Below are 27,529 nucleotides of genomic sequence, written 5' to 3'. Positions count from 1 at the left end.
CCAACATAGAAGCAGATATGTTTTTTAAAATTGAATTTTCTCAGTATACACAAATGCTTTTTAGAATACACAGTAATATGTCACTAGAAAAGGAAAAAATTGTCAAAAAGATGGTAGAGACAAATCATCAGCAAATGAGATCTTAGAAACATTTAGGATAGTCAGGGAAATTAATAGGTCAAAAACAAGTCTGGGTGGTGCAGTTATTTGTTTTGAGTAATAACATTTTTTTGCTGCACACTACTAAGCAAACTGAAAATTGGCTATTTTTTAGTCAGCTGGGTCAAATTCATGTGTGGAATATTAACCAAGGAGATAACTTCAAAATCAGAAGTCTCTTCACCTTGGTTTCAATCACAGGCAGGCCAAAACTCCCTGCTCCTCTCTGTGGCCGTGTGATCTATTTAGCAGAAGTGTGTGTGTCCAGATCTGAAGGCACAGCTTCTACCCAATGCACAAAGATCCAGATTTAAAATAAACTAGGAAACATTTCTTATTTCTATGACTTTTTATTTTGTAAAATTTCAAATACACAGAAAGTTCCAAGTATAGTACAATGGTCTCTGACATACCAATTATCTATAAGCCCTTTCCCATGGACCATCATGCGTTTTTTTCTCGCGTGAACATCTCAGAACAGACAACGTGACATTGAATCCTTGGATATTTCACTAGCAGGCACTTCTATTACAAAAGGATTCTGTGCCTCGTGGTAAAGATACAATCCCAAACTCCTTAAAATCCTATACTATAACATCCTGGAGAACAGGATTCATTTAATATATTTTTTAAATCCTGTATGTTTAACTGTTAAAAATGGCAGTTTTTTGGGTAGGCGTTGTAGCACAGCAGGTTAAGCCGCAACCTGCAACACAGGCATCCCATATTACAGTACTAGTGTCAGTTCTGGCTGCTCTTTTTAAATTTTTTTTAAAGATTTTATTTATTTATTTGAGAGGCAGATTTACAGAGAGAGAGAAGGAGAGACAGAGAGAAAGGCCTTCCATTTGCTGGTTCACCCCCAAGATGGCCTCAATGGCCAGAGCTGAGCTGATCTGAAGCCCGGAGCCGGAAGCTTCTTCTGGGTCTCTCACGCAGGTGCAGGGGCAGGGGCCCAAGCACTTGGGTCATCTTCCACTGCTTTCCCAGGCCATAGCAGAGAGCTGGATCAAAAGAGAAGCAGCTGGGACAGAAAGTGGCACCCATCTGGGATGCCGGTGCCACAGAAGGAAGCTTGGCCCACTACACCACATCGTCAGCCCCTGCTCTGTTTCTGATCCAGCTTCCTGCCAATACACTTAGGAAGACAGAGGAAGATGGCCCAAGTACTTGGGCCTTGACACCCACATGGGTGATCTGGATGGAGTTCTGGGCTCCTGGCTTCAGCCTGGCCCAGCCCCAGCTCTTGCAGCTATTTGGGGAGTGAACCAGCAGATGGAAGTGCTCTCTCACTCTCTCTCACTCTCTCCATCTCTCCCTCTGTCACTTTGTCTTTCAAATAAATAAAATAAATCCTTTTTAAAAATGGCAGTTTTCCTACTATATTCACAAAACTATCTTCTGGAATACAACTCATGTCTAAATTAAGGTAAATAATTTCTCAGAAGCACCAGTTCAACAATATTCTGGTTATTTTTCAGGATGCTAAGTCTTAATAGGGCACATATGATAATGATAAAAGCAAGCACATCCTAGACCTGTGTGACAGCCTCATGACCAAACATATTCCTTAATCGGGCATGGGCATTTTCAGATTTTTAAGTTTTTTATTAACCTGTAGTACTTGTACATTTTTAGGGGGACATATTCTAGACTTTTAGGGATACCTGAACAAAACTTTGAGATCACTGATTAAGCCAATGGCCTTTTGAAGCTGGGAGCTAGAATTTGGCAATAATAAAGAAGATTCTAGAAGGCTTATTAGTCTGTATGATCAGGACAACTCTGAAACAGCCTAATAACACTTGAGTTTGTCTAGACTAGGACAGGATGGGCCACAGACACATTGTAAAACTTAACTGAAACTACTGAAAAGTCTCTGCCAATTTCAAAGAAATTAGGATCAGTGAAGTGAAAACATTCCTCGTGGACAGCTCAACTGTGCTGGAGTCTGAATACTTGTGCCCCACCCGCCAAAGGTTGTATGTGGAAACTCAATCTCCAATAGAGTAAGTTAAAAAAATTTATTTATTTGAAAGAATTTCAGAGAGAGAAGGAGAGACAGACAGAGAGAGGTATCTTTCATCTGCTGGTTCACTCGCCAAATAGCCACAATAACCAGAGCTGACTAGGCCAAGGCCAGGATCCATAAGCAGAGTCTTCCAGGTCTCCCAAGTGAGTGTAGGGGGACAGGGACTTGGGCCATCTTCCACTGCTTTCCCAGGTGCATTAGTAGGTAGCTGGATCAAAAGTGGAGCAGCCAGGACTTGAACTGGCACCCTTACGGGATGCCAGCACAGCAGGCCACAGCTTAATCCATTGCACCACAGCACCAGCCTCTTTAATAGAGTAATATTAAGAGATAGAGTCCCTAGGAGGTTATTACATCATGAGGGCTCACCTTCATGAATGGGACTGGTGACCTTATAAGACAGGCTCAAAGGAGATTGTTTATCCTTTCTACAATGTGAAGGCATAGCAAGAAGGCACCTGCTATGAAGCAGAGGGTGAGCCCTCACCAGATACCAAACCTGTGGGCACGTTAATTTTGGATTGACCTAAAGCTGTAAGCAGTACATTTATGTATTTATAAATCACCCAGTCTAAGGTATTTTGTCGTAACAGCTTGAGCAGACTAAGACCTTGGTAATCAGGACAATCTCTCTCCACCTAGTTCCTCCTAATTGCTAACCCTCCTTCCTTTTTCATCCTACTATCTCCCCCTCTTTAATTTTGCAAAGATAAAAAAATGACATTCATATTTAAATCCCATTTGGATACCTTAGATGTAAGAAATCCAATCAATATGAAGTACACTTTAAATAACCATTAAGCTGAAATAAATGATGTGAGGATAAGACTCACAATTTAACAATAATCCTACTCTACCCAAAGATCACTTTGAAAAGCTATCATGTCTAAATAGACAAATAAACCAAATTCATGCAAGTGTGGAATCTGTCCTGATCGCCCATGCATCAGAAGACACAGGCCACTGCTGTTTACATACATCATCATCTTCATCCTCCATCCACACATAAAAGGGCTTAGTCAAGTTAATCCTTTCTGGTTAACACACAACATGCTACACCCAGAGAAGCAAACAGAAGGGCAAATAAAAGTCCCTATCATAGTCTATTAGTTATTAATATCTGCAAAGCTCTCTCTTCCCACTGGCCTAGTGAGGCTTTGGCCCCTGAAGTGATAAAGATGAGCTCTGCCAAAATATTCCCCCTCTCGAAGGCAGTATTAACACGTTACAAAGTGCCAAAAGGGCCATTAAAAAAAAAAAGAACTGACCCACTTTTAGAAGTCAGCAGCTTTTTCCTTCTGGTGAAGTATGAATATTTAAATCAGGCAGACAAGTCAAGGAGCAAACATTCCATCCTGAATGCAATGTGTGTGTCTCCAGCCCAGAACTGAAAGGACCCCGCTGTCACACAGCAACCAACACAGAAATGAATGCTCACTCAGGACTTGAGAAGGGCAGCTTTCCAATCGTTTCACTGCCTTTCAGACCGGAGCTCCACATTCGGATGTGAGGGTAGAAAACACTAAAAGATGGATCACAGCAACTGCTTTAAATCATATACTTAATGATTTATATCAGGCATAATATGATTTAATTTGTAGTAAATCAAGCAAACTGATGAAAGGTTAGGACTGTGGTTAACAGTTGTAAATCTGCTTTTACCTTCATCATATAGTAACAATGCACTGGAGGAGTACTACATTTGAGAAGATGGTAAACCCATCACGATAAAACTGACTAGATCCAAGGTTCAACCTAAGCACTACTGTTCAAATTAGATAAATAATAGCGACTATCAATATAATACAAGATACAAGAAAACAAACTGGAAAATGAATAAAACTACTATTCAAAAACCTGCTTACAGTGTAGCTATGGTACCTTTGATTTATTGAGAGTATCTTATTAAACTCAAATGTTCCTTAAAGGAGTAGAAAAATAAATATCACAAAATTCACACCAAGGTAAAAATGTGATTGAAAAATTTAGGGTCATCTCTTTCTATTTAAAACTATGATTACTACTTACAACAGAAACTCCCAATATTTTTCAAAGAATCCTGCATTATGTGACTTCCTGTTTTCAAAATGAGACTTATTTTTTATTTGAAAGGCAGAATGGGAGAGAAAGAGAGAGGGAAGAGAGGGAGAGGGAAGAGAGAATACATCTTCCATTCACTGATTCACTCCCCTAAAGGTCATGAACACCAGGGCTGGGCCAGGCCAAACCCAAGAGCCCAGAATTCCATCAGAGTCTCCCACATGGGCGGCAGGGTCTGCAGTACTCAAACCACCCTCTGCTGCCTTCCCAGGCATACATGGGACTGGATCAGAGCAGAGCAGCTGGGACTCGATCCAGTGCTCCAACATCAGGTGTGGGCATCCCAAGCGGCAGCTTAACCCAACCGCTCAGAAACTCCCAATCTTCATCCTATCAGGACCTCGCATCCCCCTCCCTACCCCATCTGGATCCATTTCATTTTCCAGGCAGCACTGCTGAGTAACAGCCTATGGAACCCTACCATAAGGTATGCAGAATTTCTCTTTCCCTTCAGGTAGCCCCAGATTAGGAAGGAATATTACAGATCAATTTTGCTTCTGCAACAGCTATCCAAACTCAAACATTAAACCTGTATTTTAACTCACAGATATTTTTGTTTATAAGCAAACAGGCCAAGATTTCACAATTAGGAAACAAAATTCCTTTTAATGAAAAAAGAATCACTGTTCTTTTAACTACAGCCCTATTTCCCCGTACAAGATAGAGAATTGATTTAATTCCAGGAATATATTGCTTTAACAAAACAGTACACACAAACAGAAAGCAAGCTGACAAAATCGTATTTCCTCCAAATATAAACACACTCCACCCTTTAAATGCTAAAGTATTCCATTCAAAATATAGGTCTCATCAAAACTTTCAAGGCATTTCTAATTCCAGGCAAGGAGCAGGGTGGTGATGGACAGTTTTCCCTGTTAGTGCTCCAGCAGGTTAAGTTGCTTAAGAAAATGTCATCCTATACTGGAGTGCTGATACCACTCCCAGCTGCTCCACTTATGGTCCACTTTCCTGCTGATGTGCCTGGAAAGCCGCGGATGATGCTCCCCCCACGTGGGAGACCTGGCTCTTGACCCAGCTCTCACTGTTGCAGCCATCTGGGGAGAGAACCAGTGGATAGAAACCACCCCCCTCCTCGGCCTTTCAAATAAATCTATATATCTTTAAATGAAGCCTTCTAGCATAAGCTCCCAACATAACTATTCAAGCTTATTTTCATTTCCCAACACTTCCAATGAGAAATTTTAACATACAGCAAAGTATGCTTACTTTTCTGTTGTCAACCGCACTCCAACATCCTGCCTTGGTTTGTGTGATTCCACTGACTCAGAATGTCTTCATTCTTTCTGCCTCTGGATCCAAGCCCCTGCTGAGCTTCAAAGTCTTTCCTGCCCTCTCCTCATCATCCCCACAACACACTGTTTATTATGCAGCGTCTTGTTCCACTACATGCATTTCTTTCTCTCTAGAAGATCATAAGCATTAGCACACATCATTGTGCTAGACATTAACACAAAGAAGGGGCTGAGAAAACACTTCCTAGTCAGAACTCACTGAGAAGGGCAGGCAGTTAGCTTAGTGGTTAAGCCCCCTCTGCCCCTTCTCAGAGTACCTGGGTTTGATACCTAGCCATGGTTCCTGACTCCAGTGACTGGGTTTCTGGCACCCATGTGGGAGACCTGGATTGAGCTCCCGGCTACTGGTATCTGGGGAGTGAACCAGCAGATGGGAGCTTGCTTGCTCTCTCACTTCCTCTCTGTATGTCTGCCTCTCAGGGGGAAAAAACAACAAACCTTGCTAAGAGGAGCTGGAACAGGTGGAGAAAGAACAGGGAGAGAGGGTGCCTGTTTCAGCAGCTGATGTTTGTCACACTCCACTATTACTCAAGTATAATTACTTGCTACCTTTTACCCGAGTAAGTAAGCCAGGAACTGGAAGAAAAATTTACTCAGAGATTCTTTAATAAGGATTTTATGTCCTAGTCCTCTCCAGTAAAAAGAATCACAAGAAGGATTCAAAGCACTACAAAGTATTTCAAAAAGAACGGTCAGACACTGAGAATCTAACAGTGAACTAAACGAAAAAGGACAGGGGACTAATTTCCCAGGCAACCGCACGCTATCTGTTCTCTAACACAGGTAGGTCGCGAGAGCATCAGGCAGACCCACTCTCATCTCCCTGCGTTCCCTCACCGCCTTGTGCTGCAGTGAGGACAGGGCAGCCAGATGTGCAGAGTCCAAGCTGGTGAAGGTTGCCTTCCTGGGATGTGGTCACCAGAGAAAGGAGAAACTACTCTTTGGGTTGCACCCAGTGGCCCGTGAGTTCCCCACTGGCTCTGTTTTCTTGCTTACAGAGATAAAGCACCATATTAAAACTCAATACATTTTGGGAGGAGAAGATAAAAACACAAAAAGGGCCTGTCTTATCTTCAGAAATGCAATTCTCGGCTTTGTGAGCTCTGGCATTCAGCTAGCCAGATTACCAAGCTTATTTAAAAGCTGAAGGCTTTACCCCAGCTCCATCTTCTGCTATTTTCAGGGTTTGTTTCCGCAAGTGTGCCTGAGCTCATGCACATGTGCTTCGCTCACTCAATTCACACACGTCAGTGAACAGCCGCAGCAGAAATCCAGGTCCACAGCAGGAGGTTTAATTAACTGTACACAGGACAGTGCCAACAGCACCGGGGCCATCTCTCCTGTGGGGGCAGCACACCAACAGGGCTAATGTGCACAGGAAAGCCCTTTGGGAGGGGAAGGTGTTTCCCCATCAGATGAGAGATCAATATGGCAAGAAGAGAAATCAAGACACAAAACAAAGCAAACTTAAACCAAAAAAACCTTGCCAGAACAGCCTCAATAAGAACTAGAGCTACTCTTAACACAAGGCAAGAGGAAAGCCAGCACTACTTCCTCGAGACTGGGTCAGGCTTCACCCGCTTCGCTGGAAGCCACGAGAGGCCGGTCTCACAGGGGCCTTCTGCATCTCTTACACATGCAGTCCCCTCACGTGCATTCTCTGTCAAAAGGGCTGGTGATGGGATTAAGCTCTGAGACAAAAATGATATGCCAGGATGCTGGCCGTGGTAAGGCCCAAGTTGTCACCCAGGCGGCAGCTGAGCTCCCTAACATGTACATACACTGTAAAAACCCGGCGACTTGCAAGAAGTCTGCGGTGCAAAGAGGTCTGGACAGGCGGGAGCTGTTCCCCAACACTCATCAAGCACTGCTCCTATCTACACAGCAGGGCAGAGCTGGCACTGCTCCCTGACAGGGAATGTTTAAGTCAAGAGTAGAGATTCACCAGCGCAGTGCACCGGCCACAGCGCGCCAGCCGCGGCGGCCGTTGGAGGGTGAACCAACGGCAAAGGAAGACCTTTTTCTCTCTCTCTCACTGTCCACTCTGCCTGTCAAAAAAAAAAAAAAAAAAAAAAAAAAAAAGAGTATAGATTCACGAGTTCCAAACTGTTTCCTGATCTAGATAGAAGATGTATCACTAGGTCAAAATAAATAGTTTTACCCCTGATAAAGTTTAAGCTAACCTAAAGTGATACAGCAGGGCTATTCAAGCACTTTTTTATATTTAACAAGTGACAAACTCATAGAAAATAAATGTAATTGACTAAAGAAATATCACTAGGGACAAATAAATGAGCAATCGGTAGAGCACAGAGCCAGCCTGAGATAAAGGCTTCAGGCAAGTTACGTCCCTCCAGCTCCTCTGATACCAGTTCCCTCTGTAACTCACAAGGATGGAGGGAGGATTAATTTGATAATGTCTGTAAAGTACTTTGAGCTCCTTAGAGAAAAGTGATATAAGTGGTTATTATTACATCTTGCTGAGGTTGTGAAGGTGAACAACAGAAAAGAGAGAAAAAAATGATTCTCTTTGATGATTTATTATAAAGCATTTTTGTAGCCTGGCAAGATGTTTAATAATTGTCTTTTATTAGTTGGTCCTTACACGCCCATGAGGTAGGAAGCATTCCTAGCTCTGTCTTCTAGATAAAGACAAGAAGGGAAATGACTTTTGAGGTGGGAAGCACTATCACCCCCATTTTTCAGATAAGGAAAGCAAGACAGAGAAGGCGAGTTACTTGTCTAGCCATATGCAAGAAGTGAGAGGGTTAAGCATAATTAAGAATCTGGAAAACATCCAGGGTCACTAAGACTTCTGTGCAGTCTTCTGACAAGTGGGCAGTGACTAGCAATCAGAAAGCCCGAGATTAAACACTTCTCTGTCATTTCTCGGTTGTATAACCTTAAACCACTTTTTCTTTAAAAGATGTATTTATTTTATTTGAAAGGCGGGGGTGGGGGGGTGGAAGACAAAGAGAGAGAGACTCTTCCATCTGTTGCTTCACTGCCCAAATGCCCACAATAGCGAGGCCCAGGTCAAGCTAGGCTGATGCCAGGAACTTTATCAGGTTTCCTATGTAGGTGACAGGGATCAAGTAGTTGAATGTCACCTGCTGCCCCTTCAGGCACATTAGCCAGAAGCTAGATCAGAAGCACAAGGAAGCCAGGACTCAACCAGGCACTGCAATACAGGACGTGGATGTTATAGGCTCCAGCTTAACAGGCTGCGCCACAACTCATGCCCCCACTTTTACCTTGAATGTGTCAGTTTCATTTGCACAGTGGGAATAAAGTAGATAATGTGTGCAAACACGTTATTACCATTACCGAGGTGGTTTTCTTACTGAGAATATGGGTTCTCTTAGCCACTACAACTTTAGGGAAGACAATTCAGTGCCTTCGGATCAAATGGAATATTAGTACCATTCTTAAACTGCTTTATTGAGATATAATTTCACACACCATAAATTTCACCCATTTAAAGTGTACAATCCAAAGGTCTACAACACCTTCACAGAGCTGGTGTGACCACCACTACAACCAATGCTGGACCATTTTCATCAACCCAGAAAGAAACCCTGAGCACAGAGGCGGTCACCTCCCAGCCCCTCCCCTCCAGACGGACACAATTCCCCCAGCCCTGGGCAGACATTAATCAACTTTTTGTCTCTATGATTTGCGTATCCTGGACATTTAATATAAATGGAATAATACCAAATGTGGTCTTTTGAGACTAGATTCTTTTACTTAGCAAAATATTTTCAAGATTCATCCATATTACAACACATACCGGTACTTCATTCCTTTTTATTGCTACATAATATTCCACTGCATGGGTATGCCACATTTCCTTAACCATCTGTCAGTAATGGGCTGTTTCATTTTCTGACTGCTGTCAATAATGATACTATGAACATTCACTCAGGAGTTTTTGTGTGAACACGTATTTTCATTTATCTTAGGTTTGCATCTAGGAGTAAAACTGCTGAGTCATATGGCAACTCTACGTTTAACATTTTGAGAAATTGCCAGACTGCTTTCCAAGTGCCATTTTACATTCTCACCAGCAATATATGCGGAGAAGACAACTGAAGAGACACCATGAGAAGAAGACGGATAACAGGACGCCTGTTCAGGAAACAGCTACCCTGGCTCTGCGGAGTAACAACTTCTGTCAGTGACAATCCTTCACGCTAAACTCTAGAAAGGGAAGGGAATGGCTGCTGCCATCTTCCTCCTCTTCTCCCTCTCTGCCTAGGTGCAGGCCCAGGCCTGCGTGCAGCTTTTCATACCCGAACTCATGTTGCTCCCATCTCTTAACAGAAAACAGTGCGGAACCCGCAGTGCCAGGCTTTACAAAGTCCTCTTTCATTTCTCAGACTCAAGCAGTAAGACATGCTAAACTTCTGAGTCCCTAGAACTGTTGTGTATCACTTAGGAAATTTTATATGCTAGGTCCTCAGCCCATCAGGCTGAGCCCAGCCAAATACATTATGTTGTTTAAGGTCAAGTATAGGCTAGCTTCAATGCCGTGTGCTCCTGTATCGTGGTATCTGCAAGCCAAACAGAACTGGTAGAGGGAAACAGATGGCTTCTAAAAGGGGAAAAAAGAAAAACGGAAAGTCAGGTAGAAGAGGGTGGAGGGAAAGAAGGGTGTAGGAAAAGGAGAAGCACATTTCCGGTTCTGCTCTTCCCACCTGTCTCAGCACTCTCCTCGCTCACTGCCAGCATGCTCCCTGGCAAACACGGCTGCAAGCGACAAAGAGCAGCCCCTGTCCTACGCAGGGGGTCCCTTCCGTGTTCGTGTTATACACTGTACTGAAATGCCAATGCTTACAAAACAGGAATTTTATACACATTAGAGCCACGAATAGGGAACTGCTGTCTATAGCCAACAAATAAGACTACTCAGCAAACAGTAAAAAGAATCCAGAGATTAAGCACTAAAAAATGTGGCTTATTTTAATTTTATGGATTTGTCAGACCTGTGACTAACTCATTCAAAGAAAGACCATATATATTCCATGTAGTCACCCCAAGTTCAATCTCAGCTCTCATACAACTAAAAGAAAATTAGCAAGTCTTTCCCCAGCAGAGCTGAGGGTTGTCACTAGCGACTGCCACTGGAGGAGAGTGCTTGATACCAAGTTACAGGACGGAGAGATACGGGCTGTAGGGACATCTTCTCTCCCCCTCGCCTGGCCTAGGCTGAAGCTCAGGCGGAGGGAACACCGCAGCTTTCTGCACACAGACGAATGTTGCCAGCAGCGCTCCAGTGGCCTTGCTCACGGCAGGAGAAGGCGTAGTGACTAAGAGCGCTGGGTCTTGTTGAAGAAAAGTGGCTGGCTTCCTTTGATCAACCGAGTAGTGTGCTGATCAGCGTGGTTTCCCTGTTCTGCTGACTGTGAGCGAGTCGGGGAGAGCAGGAGAGCTGGCTTCTGAGCAGCCCATGCAGGGAGGCAAATTCCACAGCTGCCGAATCACAGAAAGCAACAAGAAATAAGAGGGCAGACCTGGATGCAGACACCTTAATCCTGTCAGCATGTTACTTGCTGGTATAAGGATCTCTGGGAGGAAAATGAAGTGGGTGCTTCTAGCAGTCTAGTTCATCAGCTGCAGGACTATACGTAACTATTAAACACAATGTTCAAGACCAGACTCCGAGCTCCTGAAACCGTAATTTGCAAGTTTTAATTAGAGCACTTCATTTTGATGGGGAAGAGGAAAAAAAGAGAGTTAATAAAATTTTTTAAAACTAAAATCGAAGAAGCAGGAACTCGTGAGCATATGTGGTTCTTGGTATGATGTGAGAAAAAAAAAAAAAAAAAAACACTATGTCCAGCACCTGAGCATGTGAGCAGGACCACAGCTGCACACCCCTCTCTTCCATTCACCAGAGAAGCAGCTGCTGGATTAACATGAGTTAATCTGCTTGCATGCTATGTGAATTTTTTCCTTGGTAAATTGTGAAGTTTACCTAAAGATAAATATAGCAGTCTCCTAGTTCTCTGCTCCATTCAGCTGCTGCGGAGAAACACTTCTGTTATCTCAAATTTCATCAGCAGATTGTACTCCTTCCTGGGGAACAGCAGCAAAAAGTAGCTTTCTAAAAGCATAGTTAGTCTCTGAGGTGAAATACACCATATTTAAATGACTCCTTCCAAAAAGGGGAACTTTCCACCTTTAAAGTTTTAATTCTTGATAAATAGAGTATGTGATTTCTTATACTAGATCTAATCATTGCTGCTTTAAAGAGTAAATAGTCAATTGCAAATTGAGTCAATTGCTTTGGCTATCCCAGTACCAGAAATGAAATGGATTAGGTCAGCAGGTGGCATGTCATTTCAGTGCTGCCTGGGGGCCCAGAGCACAGTTAAGTCATTTTTATTCTGGTGACAGCTGGAATGGAAGCCAGAGCATTTGACATTACCTCCTGCCTTCGTTCTCATAGCTATCTTGTGCACAAAAGAGTCTATAGAAGCCCCTAAACCTACATCTCCAGAGTCTAGGCTGCTTCCCTGGCCTCCAGGGATGAGTTGAAGCTGCCCACGGAAATCTGCCAGAGGGAACCCTGACTTTGCTCTTCTAAGACCCAAAGTTTCTTATCCTCCCAAGGATGAGCCTGCCCTTCTGAAGCATGTAGTAGAGTTCCAGTTTGAACTACTTCCCCGGAATAAGAGCATGGTTGAGCTGACTCCTGTTTCCGATCCCACAAAGGAAAGGAATGAAGGAAGAGGAGGGACTCGATGAAGGTATGGACTCAAGTCAAGACACAGGAAGTGATGCAGGGCGGGGAGCACGTGCGAGAAGAGAGACTGAACAGGGAGAAAAACCCTTCTGTCTTGGCGAGAAGAGAGACTGAACAGGGATAAAAACCCTTCTGTCTTGCCATACTGGAGCATTTAAACAGCACAGCTTTTTTTTTTTTTTAATCAAGCCCCCTTTAACCAATTGGCATTTCAAACTACTAAAATTCTAAAACAAGGTAGCTTGCTGAGGAGGTTCCTTTGAAAATGGTCGATGGATAATATATTGTCCATGATGATACTCACTGGAATAGTCAATAGTCAAGGCTGGGATGATTCTAACCCTGCTCCAGGGTAGCACACCACTCAGCCTAAGCTATCTTCATCAGAATTGATTAAAATGACAGGTTGTAAACCTAGAGCTGCTAGAGGCAACCTCTGCCACCACAAGACAGACTGTATGCAAACCAGACTGCCCTAAAACACAGTTAAAGGCCAATTAACTGCAATCCATCCATGCCTGAAACCAGCTACATCCCTAAACTTAACTAGATAAGCCAGTAAATTCCTTTTGCTTCAACAACTTTGAGTTGAGTTTCTATCACTGGAAACCAGTGGGTTCTTACCAATACATTAACCAAGTAACCCTGGACTAGTCACTCAACCTCACTGAGTCTCTATTTTCTGCAGTCAAAGGAAAAGGAGAAATAAGTTTGTTTATTAAATAATTTAAAAGAGCTAAACCACAGAGGAGGCATTGGTATTTTAACTAAAATAGAAGGTAGAGACAGAAGAGATGTTCATGAGGCTACATGCTTCTGGTTGCTAGTGCTGATAACATTCTACTTCCACCAGTTTTCTCATCATTTGCCCTGGTGGGGCCTCTGAAATCTTTATCAAAGCAGTTACTCCTCTGCTGAATCTCTAAGTGTTTTCCTTCTACTTTCAGTTAACAGGCTTTTCTCCACCTCCCTGAGCGTCTCTGACCAGGTCATCTCACCACGCCCACCACGGTGCGGAAGCGAAGGGTCACAGAGAGGGACACGCAGCAGCTCTGTCTCCAGGGGTCTGTGGGTGGAAGAGCGCACACACATGTGCCAGGAGACGAGGGAAAGGACTGATTCTCACAAGGAGGCAAATCGAGTATGAAAAATAAAACCCTACTCTTTTACAACAATAGGAAAATCTAAGCACAAAGAATGCACTCCCTTCCTCCAAGCATTATTATTCTCACAGTAGAACTGAACTACTAAAATTAATTTTCTTTTTTTAAAAATGATTACCATCTCATTTGATTTACCCATTTTTTAAAAAGATTTATCTATTTATTTGAAAGTCGGAGTTACACACACACACACACACACACACACAGAGGAGAGAGAGAAGTCCCCCATCCGCTGGTTCACTCCCCAGTTGGTGGCAACAGCTGGAGCTGCGCTGATCCAGAGCTGAGCTGATCCGAAGTCAGGAGCTAGGAGCCTTCTCCATGTCTCCCATGCGGATGCAGGGGCCCAAGGACTTGGGCCATCTACTACTGCTTTCCCAGGCCGTAGCAGAGAGCTGGATCGGAAGTGGAGCAGCTGGGACCCGAACCAGCACCCATATGGGATGCCGGCACTGCAGGTGGCAGCTTTACCCATTATGCCACAGTGCCAGCCCCTATTCCTCCCCCCCCCCTTTTTTTTTTTAAAGATTTATTTATTTACTTGAAAGGCAGAGTTATAGAGATGCAGAGAGAGGGGGGAGAGGGAGAGAGGGAGAGAGAGAAAGAGGTCTTCCATCTGCTGGTTCACTCCCCAAATGGCCAGAGCTGGGTGGATCTGAAGCCAGGAGCTTCTTCCAAGACACCCACATGGGTGCAGGGACCCCAGGACTTGGGCCATCTTCTACTGCTTTCCCAGGCCTCAGCAGAGATCTGGATCAGAAGCAGAGCAGCTCGGACTCGAACCAGCACCCATATGGGATACTGGCACTGCAGGTGGCAGCTTTACCCACTACACCACAGACCACAGCACTGGCCAATACTTTTCTTTTCTTTTTTTTTTTTTTAAGATTTATTTTATTTATTTGAAAGACAGTGTTACAGAGAAAGGTAGAGACAGAGAGAGAGGTCTTCCACCTGCTGGTTCATTCCTCAGATGGCCGCAACAGCCAGAGATACACCGATCCGAAGCCAGGAGCCAGGAGCCAGGAGCCAGGAGCTTCTTCCGGGTCTCCCATATGGGCGTAGGGGCCCAAGGACTTGGGCCATCTTCTACTGCTTTCCCAGGCCATAGAAGAGAGCTGGATCAGAAGAGGAGCAGCCAGGACTAGAACCGGCATCTATATGGGATGCCAGCGCTTCAGGCCAGGGCTTTAACCCTGGTTAAACAGCGCCAGCCCCTACCCAATACTTTTCTTGAAGTTTGTGATCTATTAAAATGTTTTGAAAAGCTGAAATATATTGGGTAAAAGTTGTACACTTCTAACCACAAAGAAGAATTTCAATCTACTTAACTTTCTTTAAAGTTTTTTTCTAAAAGGAAAAGCTAGGGGCCAGTGTGGTAGCATAGCAGGTTAAGCCACTGCCTGTAGTGCCAGCATCCCATATAGGTGCCGGTTCTAGTCCAGGCTGCTCTACTTCCAATCCAGCTGCCTGCTAACCCAGGAAAACAGTGGAAGATGGCCTAAGTGCTTGGGTCCCTGCACCCATGTCAGGGACTCAGAAGAACTTCCTGATTCCTAGGTTTTCAGCTCTGCCGATCATCCCTGGTTATTGCAGCCATTTGGGAAGTGAACCAGTGGATGGGAGTTCTCTCTCTCTCCTTCTCTCTCTTTCTCTGCAATTCTGCCTTTCAAATAAATAAATCTTTAAAATGAACAAATGGAAAAACTAAAATGAGTATTAATATTTTAGTAATCTTTTGAAATAATATAAAGTTTTATCTCTAGCAAAATTCAAAAAAAATCATTAACTTTGAAAAACCAATACCACACAGATTTGTCACCATATGATTCAGAAATAAAAATGCTATGTTAAATTGGCTTGAAGTTATCAGATTTAGTTTGGACAATATCAAATGATGTTAACTAAAATTAACTTGCATTCCTATACATCTTTATACTCCTGGGCACTGATTCAAGTGGTCTAAGATACAGCCCTGGATGTAACATTTTTCAAAGCTTTCCAGTTTATTCTAGGGGACGAGCTAGGGTTGAGAACACCAGACTATAGGTAGATGTAGCTTTGGCCTTCTAAACAAAGCCTCAATTATATTTTAATAAGTATTCCACAAACATTAAGAAAACCCTTATAATCCAATACTTTGACAAATATGCATGAGGTGGGAAACTCTTTAAGAGGAGAAACCCTGTGAGCCTCGTCATCACCCAGGATAAGCGGAATAGCTCCATATATAATAGGCACTCCATGGGGCTGGCGCTGTGGCACAGCGGGTTAAAACCCTGGTCTGCAGTGCCAACAACCTGTATAGGCGCCGATTCGAGTCCAGGCTACTCTATTTCTGATTCAGCTCTCTTCTATGGCCTGGGAAAGCAGCAGAAGGAGGCCCAAGTGCTTGGGTCCCCTGCACCCGCGTTGGAGACCTGGAAAAAGCTCCTGGCTCCTGGCTTCAGATCAGCACAGCTCCGGCCTTTGCAGCCATCTGGGGAGTGAACCAGCAGATGGAAGACCTCTCTCTCTCTAACTCTGCCTCTCTGTAGCTCTGCTTTCAAATAAATAAAGTCTTAAAAAGATCAGTGTTCCTTAAATTCATAAAAAAATAAAAATAAAAAACCCCAGGCACTCCATATATATTTCTGAATGAATTAATTAAATGCCCAAAGAGTCTACTTCAAGGGCAGTGGCTGACTGGCATGGTGGTTAAGATGCCTGCATCCCATACTGGAGTGTCTACTTCAAGTGTTGGGTCCTCCATTTTTTACTCATTTTTGCTTCCTGCTGGGAGGCAGCAGGCAATGACTCAAGTACTCAGATCTTGACCCTCACATGGGAGACTCTGAATGAGTTCCAGGCACCTGGTCAGAGAATCAGGAAAGATCTCCGTCTTTGAAATAAAATGAAAATAATTTTTTAAGGCCGGTGCCACGGCTCAATAGGCTGATCCTCCGCCTGCGGCGCTGGCACACCGGGTTCTAGTCCCGGTTGCTCCTCTTCCAGTCCAGCTCTCTGCTGTGGCCCGGGAAGGCAGTGGAGAATGGCCCAGGTCCTTGGGCCCTGCACCCGCACGGGAGACCAGGAGGAAGCACCTGGCTCCTGGCTTCGGATTGGCACAGCGCGCCGGCCGTGCTTGCCATTTGGGGGTGAACCAACGGAAAAGGAAGACCTTTTTCTCTGTCTCTCTCTCTCTAACTCTGGCCTGTCAAAAAAAAAAAAAAAAAAATTATGGTGAGAACTTCAAGACACTTAAGAGCAGTCTGAATGTACACTCTTTCTGGATATGGATAACTGACCCCTTTCTATTACAGCTGTCTTAACCTAATGTAACCGAACAGCAATTTTTTAACAAGTTTTTTAATCAACTCTTTCCAAAGCATTAAACTTGGTTTTCTTGGGAACAACTTGGTTTTTTATAAGTAATAGTTAATTAAACTACATAATTTCAGTAACAGAAACAAATGGCACAAACAAGTTTGGTAACAAACACAGCTCAGTCTTGACGGCCAAAGGCATTCAGACTGAGTGGGGGAATGATGATTAAACCAGTAAGTTGGGCTTCTCACCTCATGGCTTTTACTTCTCCACAAATCTTAGCCACAGATTTCTTTCCCCTGATCTTTCCAATGCCCTGGAGCAGTTCACCCATCTGATTACTAGTGGATCATCTGAATCAAGATTCAACAAAATAATCACTAGCTCTATGTATTACATCATCAAAAGGTCATCAGGCATAGAGGCAACAGGAGTTATAAAAACTCTTACAATACAAAATACTCCAACAAATTACATCCAGAATTTTTTTTTTTTTTTTTTTTTGACAGAGTGGACAGTGAGAGAGAAAGACAGAGAGAAAGGTCTTCCTTTGCCGTTGGTTCACCCTCCAATAGCCGCTGCAGCTGGCGCGTTGCAGCCGGTACACTGAGCTGACCAGAAGCCAAGAGCCAGGTGCTTCTCCTGGTCTCCCATGCGGGTGCAGGGCCCAAGCACCTGGGCCATCCTCCACTGCACTCCCAGGCCACAGCAGAGAGCTGGCCTGGAAGAGGGGCAACCAGGACAGAATCCGGCGCCCCAACCGGGACTAGAACCCGGGGGTGCCGGCGCCACAGGCGGAGGATTAGCCTATTGAGCTGCGGCACCGGCCCATCCAGAATTCTAACTCACCTGCAAGGAGCATTAACTACTATGCAAGTTAACTTAAGGGCCATTCAAAATACAATAGTAGTTGAGCCTAAAACCAGAATTTTAAAATCTTCGGCGTATTAGTTTGCTTACTTTTTGTGACAAAAACCAGGAAAGGATATGGGCACATAGAATCACTTGTTTTGTTGATTAAGAATCAGCTCCCATTCAGCAGGTGTCTCAAATGAGGGCACTGGCAACAGGAACTGCTGCCACCAGGAGGCTCTGCAATGTACCTTTTATTCAAACTCCTGGCATTTACAGTATGCTTTCTTCTTTACAGCCCACACGACACCTTCTCAATGACACAAGTTTTCCAAGTAAAGTTCTTTTTTTGTTTTTTAATACAGTTATGGCTGCCCTGCTCCCTACTCTGAGGTTATCAAGATGCCCTTTATGTAATATAACGCCTAGGATTTTTAGTTTTATCTTGTAAAGAAAACAACTTTTTTTAAAATAGACAGGATTTTGGCAATTTTGTTTTTGTTTAAGCTTTTCCAGCCAAGTTCCTAACTCCAACCTTTGTTCAGTGAAACATCTGGCAGGAGATGTGGAGGAAAAGAGACTACATATTCACTGGCTTGGGCCACACAGGCCAGCATCTACTATAAAGACAGCTCCAATTATTTCTCAACTAACAGGGAAGTGGTGACAATAGCAAAGGAAAACTTACATTAAGGATCTATAAACCTTGATTATTTTCAGATTAGTTCAAGGTACTATCACAGACAGGATTTTAAAATAATAACCCAAAAAATTAAAAATTAAAAACTTTTAAAGGGTAGAGAAATTTAACAACTTCTGTTAATTTCTAGAAATCTAAACTTGTTCAAGATAGACATGTCATTTCTATTGCCCACAAAACATTTTCACCTGTATGTTTATTTCACCAATAAGAGCTCTCCCGATCAATGAATCAGAATTTAGTTGCAGAAATATAACAGAGATTTCATAGATGCTATTGCTTAAAAGAACTTTAGGCAGAAAAATTTTAAGATTAAGCTATAAAGGGACAGGTACTGTAGCAGAGCAAGTTCAGCCATGTAGTGAGAAGCCAAGTTAAGCCAATTCAAGTCTGGCTTCTCCACTTCCAATCCAGCTTCCTGCTAATGCACCTGGGAAAGCAGCAGATCATGGCCCAAGAACCTGGATCCTTGCCACCCCCATGAGACCCAGATGGAGTTCCAGGCTCCTGGATTCAACCTGGCCCAGCTCTGGCTGTTGTTGACATAAAGCTCGCTCACTCGCTCTCTCTCTCTCTCCCCCTCCCTCTCTCTGTCATTCTTTCAAATAACTAAGTCATTCAAATAAATAAATATTTTTTAAAAAGCCATAGAATCCTTGTGCTTTGTGAGAGTCCTGACACTTTTAGTAAACAAATCATGTGCTATTCTCCTCAGGGCTTAGTTCCATGAAAAGGATACATTATTCACAAACACAAATAGTGGGGCTGACTTGCTGCTGTTTTTTTTTTTTTTTTAAGATTTATTTATTTGAAAGAGTTACACAGAGAAAGAGAGGCAGAGAGAGAGACAGAGACAGAGACTGAGACACACACACACACACACACAGAGAGAGAGAGAGAAGGGTCTTCCATCAGATGGTTCACTTCCCAGATGCCCGCAATGGCCGGAACTGCACCAATCCGAAGCCAGGAGCCAGAAGCTTCTTCCAGGTCTCCCACACGGGGGCAGGGGCCCAAGGACATGGGCCATCTCCTACTGCTTTCCTAGGCCATAGCAGAGAGCTGGATCAGAAGTGGAGCAGCCAGGACTGGAACCGGCACCCATATGGGATGCCGGCACTGCAGGCAGTGGCTTTACCCATTACATTACAGCGCTGGCCCTTGACTTGCTGTTTTTACTGGTCTATTTTTTAAAGATTTATTTATTATTTATTTTAAAGTTTACAGAGAGCACACACGGGAGAGAGAGAGAGAAATATCTTCCATCTACTGGTTCACTCCCCAAATGCCTGCAACAGCCAGGGATGGGCCAAGCCAAAGACAGGAACCAGAAACTCAATCCAGGTGTCCTATGTGGATAGCAGGCCCTCAAGTACTTGACCACCACTTGCTGCCTTCCAGGTACATTAGTAGGGAGTTGGATGGGAAGCCAAGTAGCTGGGACTGGAACCAGGAACTCAGATAAGGGATGCAGGCACCCCAAGTAGTGGCTTAGCCTTCTGTGCAACAATGCCTGCCTATTTACTTGTCTACTTGAAAACCTAATCAAGTGCCACAGCTTATAAAGATAACTGATTTTATTTGCTTTAAATACAGTAAAAAAATATCTAGATGGTTAAAGTAAATCCTAAAAAAACACCAGAAGATTAGTGCAAAAAAGGAAATAAAAACATCCTCGGCTTAATCTGTTTTGGTCTACATAAAAATCATAACTGAGGGATTTTCCCTCAAGTTCATGTTGTGCTTTATTACAGGAAACAAAAAGCAGAATAGTTCTTTTCACTGTACGATGATCAATGGGCTATTAATGTTTAAGAGTTTTTCCCCCCAGATTTATTTATTGATTTGAAAAGTAGAGTTACAAAGAGAGGGAGAGAGACACAGAGACCTGCCATCCACAGGTTTACTCCCCAAATGGACACAATAGCCAGGGCTGGGCTAAGCTGAAGTCAGGAGCCAGGAGCTTCATCCAGGCCTCCCATATGGGTGGCAGGGGCCCAAGCACTTGGACCATTTTTTCATGCTTCTCCCACGGCGGTTAGCAGGGGGCTAGATAGGAAACAGTGCAGTCAGGACTTGAACCAGCGCCCTGTGAGATGCTTGCATTGCAGGTGGCAGCTTAACTCACTACATGCCACAACACTGACCCCATCTTAAAACTACATAAGCAGTGCTCACACCAGTGTGCAACTATCACCTGTGGGTATCTGCGAGTGCTACAGGAGGGCTTCCTCTCAGCCCTTCTCTGCAGGATTCTGCGTCGGAATTACAGAATGCAAGAATTCATTTCAGTGGCTATTTTCTCCATCACCATTCTAGATGCACAGCAATGTTAATGCAATACAAATGATGGACTCCAGGAGTATTAGGGTTTAATTTTCCCAAGGAACCCAGGCTGATTTGGAAATTGCAGAACAGAATGAAATTTCTTGAATTACACAGGGAAAACCATACTTTTTGTTCTCCATGTTTTGCTTCCTGAGTAGGGGGGGCAAAAACAAAGAAAGAATTGGTACCTCTTTAAAAATGTCATCTATAATATGACTCAAGTTGAAATAAGAAAGATCAACAAAACCCTAACTCCAGCAACAGCAAGGGGCCGCACAAGTGCAAGTAGGCAGTACTGGCTGCTCCAGACTCGAGTCTACCTCACTGACCCACTGAACTGAGACGGGGTCTCATGAGAAGACACTACCCACGAACCCCAGCTGAAATGCATCAGAGATTTTCCACGTGAGAGCAGACTCAGAGGAGGAAAGTGTAAAAAACATGATGCCCAAGGGAATTTTCCTCTAAAACTCCAGTCTTACACAGTACATTTTCAAGTTTGTCACTGGTAACTTAGCTGCTAACATGACTGACAGGTACAAAGCACTATGTTGGTGCGGGGGGGGGGGAGTCTCTCTAATCTGTTTTTGATGGAAATTCAAGACATACCCCTTTCCCTACTTTGCAAAGGTTTTCCTGTCAGTTGCTTTTCCAACTTGGAGAAGAGCTCCAGTCCCCTAACATCTCACCTTTAAGAAAATCTTGTTACATGTGAAGCATCTCACTTACACCTGCAGGAAACAGAAACTAGAGGGCCCCAGTCTGCACACCTCCCTACACTGCGGTGCTGCCCTGCCACAGGGGACAGCCGGAGGAAGGTTAAACTGTTAATATTCTAAAATGTCAAGCGTCATGACCTCACAACTCCAATCACTTACTCAGGAAGAATGATGGAAATATCCAAGAAAGAAAACATGGGATACTCTCTTTTCATATGATGCTTAACTGTGTTATGTTGTTGCTAAAATGAAATCTGATTAAGACTTAAAGCAGACATCTCGAAGGTCCAAAGCATACCAAACTTCTCACAGATGACCACAAAAAGGGCAGGGACACTGACAGACTCTCAGTGTCTACGAAGGTCCCTGGCACATGGGGGATCTATGTCCCTGCCAAACAATCTGATTCTCAAAAGCTTTTCATTAGATTTAAGGTATGGATTATATCCATGTTAAATAACTTCCTTAATAAAATGATTGACCCTAAAAATGAACACAATATTTCTAGAGAGCAATGAGGGAACATACAAGACTTCAAAAACATTGGGACATCGCTGCCTAACTCCAACTCTTCTCCCTGGAGTTGCTCTTGAATCCAGCCACATCTGTACTAGTGGCATGGTCCTTGGCTCCATCTAGGTGCACTGCACTCCTCTTTTCAAAAATCTGGAATGTAAATAAGCCAGAGAATGTGGGATGGTCTCTATAATAAAGAAGATAAGAACTTAGAAACTTAAAAAAAAAAAAAAAAAAAAAAACTTAGGAACTTCACAGTGGCCAGAAGTCTTCTGCCAGCTGCATGCAGAGAGAGGCTGAGAAAGTCAATCTATTGGAGGGGAGAGGAAGCAGACACAGAGAAAGACAAAGGGACACAAAAGACATGGAGTGTGGCTCCAGTTCTAAAAGCTGCCCTAATATGGCAACTTAAACTAGTTGGAGTTATATTCTCCTACACACACCAAGCAAGTCTTCACAAAAACATGTAAAAACATCTATTTACTCCTTATCCAGGAATTTATATTTTTACTTCTAGGAAATAATCAAAATCATGTAAACCCAAGGATGTACACTGCAGAGTACTGCACCTCATGAGTAGCAGTGAGCAGCTAACTAAAAGGGTACGTCCTTCTCTCCCATAGACATCAAGGGAAAGTCAAATAACAATAAAGTGGGAATGATCCAAATGTATGAAAATTGTGAGCTGTGGGCTGGCACTGTTGTGTAGTGGCTTAAGCCGCTGCCTGTGATCCCGGAATCCTATACGGGTCCCAGTTCATGTTCCAGCTGCTCCATGCTAATGTGTCCGGGAAAGCAGTAGAAAGACGGCCCAAGTGCTGGGGCTCCTGCACCCATGTGGGAGACCTGGATGAAGCTCCTGCATGGCCCTTGGCTTCAGCCTTGTGGCCATTTGGGGAAATAACCAGTGGATGGAAGATTCTCTTTCTTTCTGTAACCTGCCTTTCAAATAAATACGTTAATTAAAAATGAACTGATTTAAATAAACCTCATGATATAATATTTCACCTATATGATGGGATATATCAAGCCACTAAAAGCAATATTCCTAAAGAATATTTAAGAATATGAAGAAATACTCATGATATATTAAAACAGCTTTTCTTTTATTTGAGAGGTAGAGTTATAGACAGTGAGAGGGAGAGACAGAGAGAAAGGTCTTCTTCTGTTGGTTCACTCTCCTAATGGCCGCAACGGCTGGAGCTGTGCCAATCCGAAGCCAGGAACCAGGTACTTCCTCCCGGTTTCCCATGCGGGTGCAGGGCCCAAGCACTTGGGCCATCCTCCACTGCCCTCCCAGGCCACGGCAGAGAGCTGGATTGGAAGAGGGGCAGCCGAGACTAGAACTGGTGCCCATATGGGATGCCAGCGCCACAGGCGGAGGATTAACCTACTGCGCAATGGCACCAGCCCCTAAAACAGTTTTTCTAAAAGAAGTATAATACAAGTTTCATTTTTAATACAAATATATGACAGAGATCACAGCTAAATTTATTTTTTGTCCTTGGTAATTTTCCAAATGAACATACATGACTTTTATAATCAACTAAAAAAAATGTTTAAAGAAATGATAAACCATGACCACTACTGCCAATATTCTAGTCTCCTAACAGCTCTAAGCAAGAAAAGGAAAAACAAACAAAAAGATCTGATCTCAGCACACACTCCATAGAAAAGACACCTTATGACAAATTTCTCACTGAAGAACTCACTGATGTGAAAGAAAAGAGTGCTTCTGTACAGCTGGGTATTGGAGGGAGGCACTCACTCTTCTGAGGTGGAAGGAAGACCTCCCAGTTTTAATATCTGAGATTCAGAGCGACAGAACCTCAGAAATCAAGCTGCCCTGGAAGTAGAAAGAGCAAAGAGTAGTCAAGGAAATGGGTTTATGAGGTCCCATGTGGTCTGTCTTGGACTTATTTATCTTCCACCTCACCTCTCACTGCTCTCCCTTTCAGCTGACAATCTAGTGAAATGTTCAAACCTGTTAAAATCCAACCACCTCTTTAAATAATGCAAATCCCAGTCTTCTTCAATATTATTTGAAATTCTAAACAACCTTGAGCTGCACAGCCTGGACTTCTATCTGGCTCTATCACTTACCAGCTCTGTGTCCTTGGGCAATTGACTTGCCATCCATAAAATGGAGATAAAAGGCACCTATCTCCTAGCGTCACTGTGAGGGTTAAATGAATTAGCATACGCAAAGCACACAGAGAAGTGCCTGGCAAACAGTAAGTGCTATATAATTATGGCTATTACTAATACTGTAATACTTAGAATTAAAGGTATTCTAAGCAACATCAGACAACGCTTTGTTTTCAAACTACTCAACCTGCCTCTAATCCTCACTGAGAGCACCCCTGCTCCAGCAACCCTAACTCCTGCAGTTCTCGGAACATGCCTTGCTGTCACCTATTCCTAAGCTTTTGCACATGCTGTTCTTTCTGCCTGGAAGGCCCTGGTGCACCTAGCTAATCCCTACTCATCCTGCAACACTTGGCTCAGTAATCAGCTTGTCTGTGAATGCACCCGTGATAACTCCCTGCCAAGAGAAGCTCCCTTTCTGGTTACCATCCTCATGCTGACTTCCAATTTATTACAATTGTTTACATGTCCATATCCTCCATGAAAGTCTGAGCTTAGTGGGGGTAGGCTATAAATATACATTTATTGGGATCCAAATAATTCAGAGTAGTCTTTTATTTAATAAATGCTTACTGACAACCAGTACATCAATGAATGAAACAGGCAAAAGTCCCCAACCTCATAGCTTTACAGTTTCTGGGATCTGAGTGTGGTACCAGAGGTACTGCTGAAGGGTAGGAGGGATATAACACCCAATGGGACTAAACTCATGAGTAGTAGTATGTTATTAAGAGAAAAGCAACCAGCTAAAGGGCATGTCCTTCTCCGCTATAAACATCTAAGGAATGTCAACCGAATTTCAGAGTGGCTATGTGGCTTACACTGAGAAAACTGAAAGGAGAAGGGCCACCGTCTGTAGCGCCAGCATCCCACGTGGGCGCCAGTTTGAGTCCTGGCCGCTCTACTTCCAATTCAGCTCCCTGCTTATGTTCCCGGGAAAGCAATGGAGGCTGGCCAAGTGCGTGGGCCACTGCACCTACATGGGAGACCTGGAAGAAGCTCCTAGCTGCTAGCTCCTGGCTTTGGCCTGGCCCAGCCCTGGCCATTGCAGCCATTTGGAGAGTGAACCAGCAGATGGAAGAGCTCTGTCTCGCCCACCCTATCTCTAACTCTCTCAAATAAATAAATAAATCTTCAAAAAAAAAAAAAAGAAAAGAAAAGAAAAGAAAAGAAAAGAAAAGAAAAGAAAAGGAGAGCATTAGAGAGGCTCAAACACAGTCCCCCAAAGCCTGGGAATGGGTGGAAGGCCAGACTTAGCCCAAAGGGAAGTTGCCTCGGGATTCTGGGGTAATCCCACAAAGATGAAACATCCTACTAATGATGGTCCAGACTTCAAATCTCTGTTACTTTTTCTATAAAAGTAATATATAAATATAGCTTTAAAAATTACTACAGTTCAGGGGCCAGTGCTGTGGCATAGCGGGTAAAGCCACGGCCTCAGGTGCTGATATCACATATGGGCGCTGGTTCAAGACCCGGCTGTTCCACTTCCAATCCAGCTCTCTGCTGTGGTCTAGGAAAGCAGTAGAAGTCCTTGGGCCCCTGCACCTACATGGAGACCTGGAGGAAGCTCCTGGCTCCTGGCTTCAGATTGGCCCAGCTCCAGGCATTGAGGCCACCTGGGAAGTGAAGCAGCAGATGGAAAACCTCTCTCCCTGTAACTCTGCCTTTCAGATAAATAAATCTTTTAAAAAATTACTACAGTCCAGTTCTTTCAAAACACCAATTTCATCTGTTTACCTTCTCATTTAAAAATATACATTAATTTTGGCCTTTTATTTTCTCATTTTAATCACTATCTATTGAACTCCTACCACAGACAAATGAAGTGGAATTCTACTCCCATCCTTCCACCCATCCTCCATCCCATTACAGTTATATTACAATTTTTCTTAAGTCCATATTTAAGATTTGTACTATTATTCAGGTACAACTAACCATATACAGTGACTACACTTACCTTCTTGCAGAACATTTTGCTATTCCTGGAACAAAAGATGGCCTTGTTTTGTCATCTGCTTGGTTTTCTATATGTCCATCATTACTTCTTCTCCCTGTACTCCCCCAAAGAAGCTGTAAAATGTCTCAGTAATGGCTCAAAATATATCACAGGATCTATTTGTCCACTTTTGTTTCTTGTCCACGTCTTTCCTGGAATCCTCCATCCTCCCATCCAACCTGAACTGGTTGTTTTCTAAACCTGTTGTACAATGGTTTCCTGGGTTTATCATCAGCCAGGATTTTCTCCATCTCTTTTATATCAGATCCTCTACCTTCTGGATCCTTATCTTGATCTTATTGGTTTACTTTCTTGTTCTGACAGAGAACATTCCTCAGTAGCTTCCTCAAAATGGGTGCATGGGAGCTAAGTTTTGTGTTGTTGTTTGTCTAAAAATGTCTCGATTCTACCCCCAGAATTGATTGAAAGACAGCTTACAGAATTATACACTAGGCCAGCGCCGCAGCTCACTAGGCTAATCCTCCGCCTGCAGCGCCAGCACACCGGGTTCTAGTCCCGGTTTGGGCACCAGATTCTATCCCAGTTGCCCCTCTTCCAGGTCAGCTCTCTGCTGTGGCCCGGGAGTGCAGTGGAGGATGGCCCAAGTGCTTGGGCCCTGCACCTGCATGGGAGACCAGGAGGAAGTACCTGGCTCCTGGATTCGGATCGGTGCAGTGCACCAGCCGTAGCGGCCATTTGGGAGGTAAACCAACGGAAGGAAGACCTTTCTCCCTGTCTCTCTCTCTCACTGTCTAACTCCACCTGTCAAAAAAAAAAAAATAATAATAAGAATTCTACACTAGAAATCACTTATTCAGATTTTTTAATGCATTGTTCTAATGACTTCTAGCTTCCTGTGTTGCTGCAAAGAAGTTTGATTTCCAAGCCCAGAACACAACTGTTTTCTTCTCTGAGAAAGCTTTTAGGAATTTTACTTACTTTTCTGAAGCTTCACAATGATGGACCTTGGAACAAGGATGTGAGGGTTTTCTTCACGCACAGTTTTAGGCACTTACAGGATTCTACTCATCTAGAATTACATGCTCTTCAGCTATGGGAAATTTCATTATTGGATCATCTTCTGTTTTCTGTTCTCTCAGAATTTCTACTAGTCACACAGGAGATCTTTTTAAAGATACTCCTGATTTTTTTCTCATTTCTACTGTCCACCCCTTTGCCTCTGTGCTAATTAAGAGACAGGGCCAATTTCATTCTTTACTCTTTTTAAACCAAAAATTATTTTGGCTTTCTAATTGTTCATTTATTCCTAGCAGCCTGTTTTAATTCCACAGATGCAGTATCTTCTCTTACAGATCTGAGGGTCTAAATTTATAGTTATTTTGAATTGCCCTTTCCCCTTCTCTGGGTCTCTTCTAACTTTCATGGTAATGGTTTTCTTTAAGTATCTGTGGATTCCTGGCTATTGTGTTTCTACTTAAGAATGAA

At 43.4% G+C, this 27,529-nt stretch overlaps 1 protein-coding gene and 1 long non-coding RNA gene across 35 annotated transcripts in view; one reads left to right on the top strand and one right to left on the bottom strand.

Moving 5' to 3' along the window:
* Nucleotides 1-27,529, bottom strand: part of PHF21A (PHD finger protein 21A) — a 219,553-nt gene that overhangs the window by 117,539 nt on the left and 74,485 nt on the right. The window lies entirely within an intron of this gene.
* On the top strand, nt 21-27,285 carry LOC138849060 (uncharacterized). Its single transcript, XR_011387440.1, has 2 exons — nt 21-2,168; nt 9,567-27,285. It is a non-coding gene; the product is annotated as an uncharacterized lncRNA (long non-coding RNA).

This window comes from Oryctolagus cuniculus, chromosome 1, assembly GCF_964237555.1.
Source record: "Oryctolagus cuniculus chromosome 1, mOryCun1.1, whole genome shotgun sequence".
Lineage (NCBI taxonomy): Eukaryota > Metazoa > Chordata > Mammalia > Lagomorpha > Leporidae > Oryctolagus > Oryctolagus cuniculus.
The sequence above is the reverse complement of the archived record's forward strand: the minus strand, read 5'-3'. Positions and strand labels throughout refer to the sequence as shown.